This window comes from Macrosteles quadrilineatus, unplaced genomic scaffold (assembly GCF_028750875.1).
Source record: "Macrosteles quadrilineatus isolate MER2022 unplaced genomic scaffold, UCM_ALF_1.0 Scaffold_8__2_contigs__length_117827958, whole genome shotgun sequence".
NCBI classification, from domain to species: domain Eukaryota; kingdom Metazoa; phylum Arthropoda; class Insecta; order Hemiptera; family Cicadellidae; genus Macrosteles; species Macrosteles quadrilineatus.
In genome coordinates, this window is record NW_026542601.1 from 112,547,675 (window position 1) to 112,555,568 (window position 7,894).

The window sequence follows — 7,894 nt, forward strand, 5'->3', positions numbered from 1 at the left end:
TACTGCTTCCTTCACGACTTCCTACGTCGCGGACCTGTTTCCCTCCCTTCCCATAGCATTTTAGGATAACAGATACCTTAATCTAATCGTCATAAAAAGTTACCACACTCTGAACTAATATTTACCACAAAACTAATAGCAATAACAACAATTAAAAGAAATAATTTGCTTGGAATAATTCAGTAAGGCCGCCAGAAATTATGCGAATCAGTGTATTGTTAATCAACGCTTAATGGTATTCATCGGACTCCTTTTCTTTTCTACTGTCTTTTGTAAATAGGCCATATGTCCATGTGCAAGCTGAGGTGCCCGTGGGTACAGAATGTCGAGTCGCATACGCTATGATTCTTTGTTTACATCTACGTTGTTATCTCGTAACCATCATGGCAACTCATAAGACTCATGTTAAACATTGCAAATTTTATGTCAGTCTTAAATTGTACAAGTATCATCAAATTGAAATTTGTTTGTTTCGAAACATCAAAAATATTTGTCGAAATACCCCTGGTAAGTTTGGATTCAATATGTTCAGCCGTTATTGAGTTAATTGATTACATAGTTTGCATAAGGTCCGATCTCAAAGAGCTTCGCTCGCTTCGCTCGCTCCGCTCAATAATCAATTGTAAGGTCTTAAATTGGAGCGTTGGTTATATAATATAATCATAAGTTGTTATGTCAGACCATAGATTAAACATACTCCTCAAAGAGTATGTTTAATCCATGGTCAGACACAAGCTACCTAAGTTATATATTTTTTATTTTACCAATTTCAAATAAATTAACATACAAATACATACTCTCTGATACCCCCAACACAACAAACCTGCAGACTAAGCAAATTTATTTCAATTTTCCTAATTTGATTTTAAACTAAATCTATTCAAATAACAAATAACATTAGGTTTAACGAGTACCTACAGCTGCCTACAGGGAGGGTAATAAAGTTTTTTTTATCACAATTTTATTTACAATCTGTTCATTTGTACATAAAATTGTGATTAAAAAAAACTTTATTACCCTCCCTGTAGGCAGCTGTAGGTACTCGTTAAACCTAATGTTATTTGTTATTTGAATAGATTTAGTTGAAAATCAAATTATTTTGTTTTCCTTCCGCCATGGTGTTTTGTAGTAAAACATTAATAGCTTAGTATGAAATAAATATATTTGCCAGGTTTGATCCAAATATATCCATAAACAATCAAACTAGGCCTACAACAGTTTACTTGTTTTCCATAAGAATAACGTGGGAAATTTTAATTTAACATTTTCTCCGTAACAAATAAGCATACAGAGACACTTTAATAATATACTAAATTATTTGTTTTCTTGAGATCTTCAAAATGGTGTGGAGCAAATTTGGCAAATTTGAAGTTTTGAGGGTCGAAAACAAGAAAAACCAATTTTTACCCTATAAATCCCCCCATAAACCCCAGTTCCCCTAGTCCGATCGTGCTAGTTCGCAAACTCCTATATATATGAGTCCGGTCAAATTCATATATATTGTCCTCTAGTTACCTGTATAACCAAACAGTAAAGCACAAATCAAGAAATAAACCCTAAAATAATAGGAAAAAATTTCGTCGACACTATAAACTCATGATTATATATATATATATATATATATATATATATAAATATATGAATTTGACGGACTCATATATATATAAGTTTGCGAACCAGCATGTAAAAAAACACTTTTTCTTGTTTTTGACCCTCAAAACTTCAAATTTCCCAAATTTGCTCTACACTATTTTGAAGAACTTAAGAAAACAAATGGTGTTTTTGGCTTATAGGGAAATCCAATGTATGTTTGTATGTTTGTTTGTTTGTTTGTTTGTCCTTTATGGACTCCGGAACCACTCGATAGATTTTAATGAAACTTTCAGGCATTATTAAGCATTATTCAAGGATGGTTTGTGTGAAGTTTGGTGAAGTTTGGTGCAGATCCGTCAAAAAGGCTCCACCCCAGTTGCTCTAGTTTCCCATGTTAACCTTATGAGTACTCATATTTAAATGGAATTAAAGAATCTTAACAGCTGGTTCAACTAAACAGTTTGATTCTGTGATGTTCAATAGCATTAAATAGTTAATAGATTTGCCAACAGGGTGCAGCACTATTATTTTTAGCGAATTTCCCATAGGGAATAAGCTATTACCGTAGTACTCATGGTAAGACCTGGACGCGGGACCGATTTTTTTTCATTTTGAGGTCCCTAGAGGCCAAAAACACCATCCGTTCAAATTCATATATATATATATATTTATATATATATATTTATATATATATATACTAGCTGACCCGGCGAACTTCGTATCGCCTAAGTTATAGGTTTCCCCTAAGACAGACCGATGGAAAGAAAGTACCGTTACGTTTAATTTTCAAGATGATCTCGTTCGCATCGCTCAATCACGTCCTGGTTGAAGTTCGTTCGCTACGCTCACTCACCTTTGGGTTGGAGCTCGTTCGCTACGCTCACTCACCTTTAGGTTGGAGCTCGTTCGCTACTTCGCATCGCTCAATTACGTCCTGGTTGAAGTTCGTTCGCTACGCTCACTCACCTTTGGGTTGGAGCTCGTTCGCTACGCTCACTCACCTTGAGCTCGTTCGCTGCGCTCACTTGCCTTCAGGTTAGCTCGTTCGCTACTTCGCATCGCTCAATCACGTCCTGGTTGAAGTTCGTTCGCTACGCTCACTCACCTTTGGGTTGGAGCTCGTTCGCTACGCTCACTCACCTTTAGGTTGGAGCTCGTTCGCTGCGCTCACTTGCCTTCAGGTTAGCTCGTTCGCTACGCTAACTCGCCTCCAGGTTGAAGTTCGTTCGCTACGCTCACTCACCTTTTGGTTGCAAATTAGCTGTTGTCATAAATGTAAAAGAAATAATAGTGCTGCACCCTGTTGGTAATCCTTTCTATTGAACATAATAGAACAGAACCAACTTGTTTAATTGAAACAGCTGTTAAGATCCATTTCTCATAAGGTTAACACGGGAAACTCCAGAGCCACTGGGGCGGAGCCCTTTTAAGAATTTCGAAACGGGAAATAGTTTACGTCCGATTCGCATACCTACAGAATTTACACACCAAATTTCATAACGATCGGTGAAATCGTTCCGGAGGAGTTTGCAGACAAACACTGTGACACGAGAATTTTATATATTAGATAGATATATGTGTCCGTTAGCGCGATAACTCGAGCAAAAATGATCCGATTTTGATGAAATTTGGTACAAACGTGTAAACCTACGTTTATTCGAACGAGTTCGCGATCCAGCATAATCGGACCATGGGAACAGGGGTTTATGGGGGGTTTTATGGGGTAAAAATGTGTTTTTCCCATTTTTTACCCTAAAAACAAAAAATTTTGCAATTTACTTCTAAACCGTTTTGTAGAGCTTAAAAAAATAAATAATTTAGTATATTGAAGCGCTGTTGTATGCCTAACGGTCACGGAGAAAATTCAAAAATCGTTTAATTTAAAATTCCCATGTTATTCTTATGGAGAAAATAAAAATTTGTGTAGTTTCCTTGTTTATGGATATATATTGATAAAATTTGGCAAATTTATTCATTTGATCCCATACTATTCACGTATGGTCAAAAACACTTTTTACCTTCCCCGTAGCAGCAAACCTAAGCACTTGTTAAATTTAATGTTATTTAAATAGGGAATAAATATGTCTTATTTATGGAAATATTTTAGTAAAAATGTAATCAGACAAGTTGAAATTCGCTTAGTCTGCAGGTTTGCTGCGGCGGGGGTATTTTAAATTTATGACAACAGCTAATTTGCTACCAAAAGGTGAGTTAGCGTAGCGAACGAGCTAACCTGAAGGCAAGTGAGCGCAGCGAACGAGCTCCAACCTAAAGGTGAGTGAGCGTAGCGAACGAACTTCAACAATAGAATAAATAAACACCATATATATTACTTCATCTATGCTTCAACCAGGACGTGATTGAGCCTTGCGAACGAGCACATCTTGAAAATGAACAAGCATTTGATATAAAACAACATTAGGACAGGACGACGTCTGTCGGGTCAGCTAGTAAAAATTAAATTTGACCTCACACGCCATAAAAATATATAAATGTATTTATTTATAGAGTATATTATGTTAAATTTATATATTCATATGACGTATATTCAATTAAAACCCAAATTTTACCTATCCAAAGGCAGCAGTTTGACTTACAGATTGTCCATTATACAACTAGGGTGGTCTGTCGTTACACTTTAGACGCATAAATGAGCGAAGCATTATTTTAAAGATTGTTAATGGCTAAAGCAGCTAACAACCTACAATATGTTCCCTTTCAACAGATTCACCGTTTGTTTGCCCGATATTATTTAAGTTCTAAAGAATGGCAAATTTATCTGATAGTTCATTTATTTAGTTAAGAATAAGAATAAGAATTGATAAAAGCCTGACCATTTGCTTGTACTTTGTAAATGCGCATAGCGGGATGTACTCGCGCAATCAACATTTGTTCTACAATCGTCAGGTCAGTTAATTTGTTCGGGACACTTGACACATCCATATTATTTAACGCCGTGAATTTAGTTGCATTTGAACGACAACGCGAACAAATCGGTGATTGGTTTGAAGCTGATGTTAGTTGTTGGCGATGATGACAGTTAGTGCAAGTGTAAAATTTTAGTGCATCTAATTCATGTTGGAATTGATTAGCTAACTGCCTATCATTATCAGCTTCTTCCGCCACTGCTTCATCTGGTTCTTCTTGTTCACGACGCCACTCTCTTACAATATTTGCATTATTGGTGCGACGACCAATATTACGACGTGGCCTTTGAGGCATGCTCAAAACAAATATAGCGAAGATGCCACAACCTGTGGCGAAATGCGCATCAGGTATCAAAAACAACAAGAACTTCACGGCAACAAAAACCAAAAAGGTAATTGATTAAAACTGTTCTTGAAACTGGGTTATATCACAAAATAATTAAAAAATAATTTGATTTTATTTTTTCTTAATTTTATAATAAAAAAAATAAATTTTATACTTTTTCATTTTTAATTCTCATTTTTGTCCGCAAAAAAACTCTGCAGCTGAAATAAAAATTGTACAGCCTCTCGTCCTACAGTCATCATCCACTAACAAACCTTGCGTTTAAATACACAGCGACACTGCCTGATTCAGCATCAATTATGTTTGGGCGGCAAGTTGCGGTAAAGGATGTGAGCTATGTAAAATACGTTGTTTTTCAACGAACAAGCAGGCTATAGTTCATATAGCCCAGACAGCACACTTTATCCCAGGGACATCCCATAGTAGTCCCATATGTCCTGAGAATGTCTCGGGATATGTACGCTATCCTCAGGATATCCCGCAAAATCCCGGGACGAGTACGAAATCCACAGGATATCCTACAATATACCGTAATGTCCCGGGATTTGTAAGTTAACCTCAGGATATCCTGTAAAGTCCCGGGATATGTACGAATGCCAAAGGATATCCCAGAATGTCCCATGAAATCCCGGGACATGTACAAAATCCACTGGATATACTGTAATGTCCCGTAATGTCCCGGTAACAAACTGAAGAAAAAAATACTACCACTGATGAAATGTATATCTAAATTTAAATGTTCAACAATGCCAATAATATATAATAATTTGTTTTTTTCACTAGCGTTTTCAGAAGCTTGGTTTCCATCTTCAGGCTGTGTTTACACTAGTACAAAAAGTAAATATTTACTTAATAAATTAATTTTAAACAAAGTTAAAACAGATGATTTGAAGGATATTGGAAAAATAAATAATAATATTAGAAAAATTAATCTTTTGAATTTTGGATATATTACAGTGTTGTTCTTGATGTAATTATTTTCAGTAATTCCGAATTTATAATTGGGCCGTCTTCATTATTTAACAAATAATTTTGGTCGGTTTTTTTTCTAAAAATAAGATTCCCACGCATTAAGATGTCGAGGTTTTATAATTTGTTTTAAAAGTTTAAGGTTTCCCAGATTGAAAATATGTCTTGTTAATACTGTGGCTAGCAAGGGCTGACTTAACGTTACTGACATATTACTACCACTGAGTTCAAGAAAACTAGAGTTCTATCATAGTTGTGTGAAATATGAATTTAATTCTAACTTTAAATTAATAAAACAACCAAAAACTAATTTTAATCATATAACAATCAATTATAACAGTGCTAATCTAATGGTAATTAAATAATCTATATTCAAATACCAGTATCCTCTCCAACTACCAGAAAAACAATTCAACTACTTGAGGCATAAACAGATTAACAGAATCATATTATAGCCTATACTGGGGTAGTATCAAAAATATTTTAAGTATTGCGACCATTGCAACTGTCGACTACTCTTTCACCACTTGAAAACACTCATATCCACCAAGCGTAGATAGCTCAGGAGGTAAGGTACGAGGCTCATAAGGCGAAGGTACCGGGTTCGAGACCCGTCAGGGCCAAAAACTTTTTTCTCGTTTTTTTCTTCAAAATTTGTGTTTATTAACTATTTAATCAATTTACTAAACTTATAATTAAGCTTTTCATACTAAATCTATATTATTTTGTGTTTTTTATGTTCAGGCCCAGACCACACTTTATCCCAGGGACATCCCATAGTAGTTCCATATGTCCTGAGAATGTCCTGAAGACTACCCTGGGATGACCTCGGATGTCCTACGGATATGCGTGTGAGCTTATCCGTAGGACATCCCCGGGCGGGGACATTACGCATTCCAGTGGATATCCTGGGATATCCCAAGTTGACCATAGGACCACTATGGGATATCTTGCATATCCTGTCGCAATATCCGTGGGAAAATTATCTTAACAACTGGTTCAACTAAACAATTTGATTCTGTGATGTTCAATAGCATTAAAATATTAAAAAGTTTACCAACAGCGTGCAGCACTATTATTTTTATTTATTTATGACAACAGCTAATTTGTAACCAAAAGGTGAGTGAGCGTAGCAAACGAACTTCAACATATCTTCAGGCTGTATTACACTAGTACAAAAAGTAAGTATTTATTTAATAAATTTATTTTAAACAAAGTTAAAACAGATGATTTAAAGGATATTGTAAAAATAAAAATAATATTAGAAAAATTAATCTATAGAATTTAGGATATATTACAGTGTTGTTCTTAATGTAATTATTTTCAGTAATTCCGAGTTTATAATTGGGCCGTCTTCATTATTTAACAAATAATTTTGGTCTGTTTTTTCTATAAAATAACATTCCCACGCATTAAGATGTTGAGGTTTTATAATTTTATTTTTTAAGTTTAAGGTTTCCCAAATTGAAAATATGTCTTGTTAATACTGTGGCTAGCAAGGGCTGACGTTACTTTACTGACATATAACTACCACTGAGTTAAGGAAAAATAGAGTTCTATCATAGTTGTGTGGAACGTGTATTTAATTCTAACTTTAAATTAACAAATTAGGTAATCTAAAACTAATTTTAATCATATACCATAACAATCAATTATAACAGTGCTAATCTAATGGTAATTAAATAATCTATATTCAAATACCAGTATCCTCTCCAACTACCAGAAAACAGATTAACAGAATCATATTATATACTGTAGTATCAAAAATATTTTAAGTATTGTGACTATAGCAACTGTCGCTACTCTTTGACCACTTGAAAACACTCACAATCATCAAGCGCAGATAGCTAAGGAGGTAAAGTATGAGGCTCATAAGGCGAAGGAACCAGGTTCGAGACCCGTCAGGGCCAAAAACTTTTTTCTCGTTTTTTTCTTCAAATTTGTGTTTATTAACTATTTAATCAATTTACTAAACTTATAATTAAGCTTTTCATACTAAATCTATATTATTTTGTGTTTTTTATGTTCAGGCCCAGACCACACTTTATCCCAGGGACAT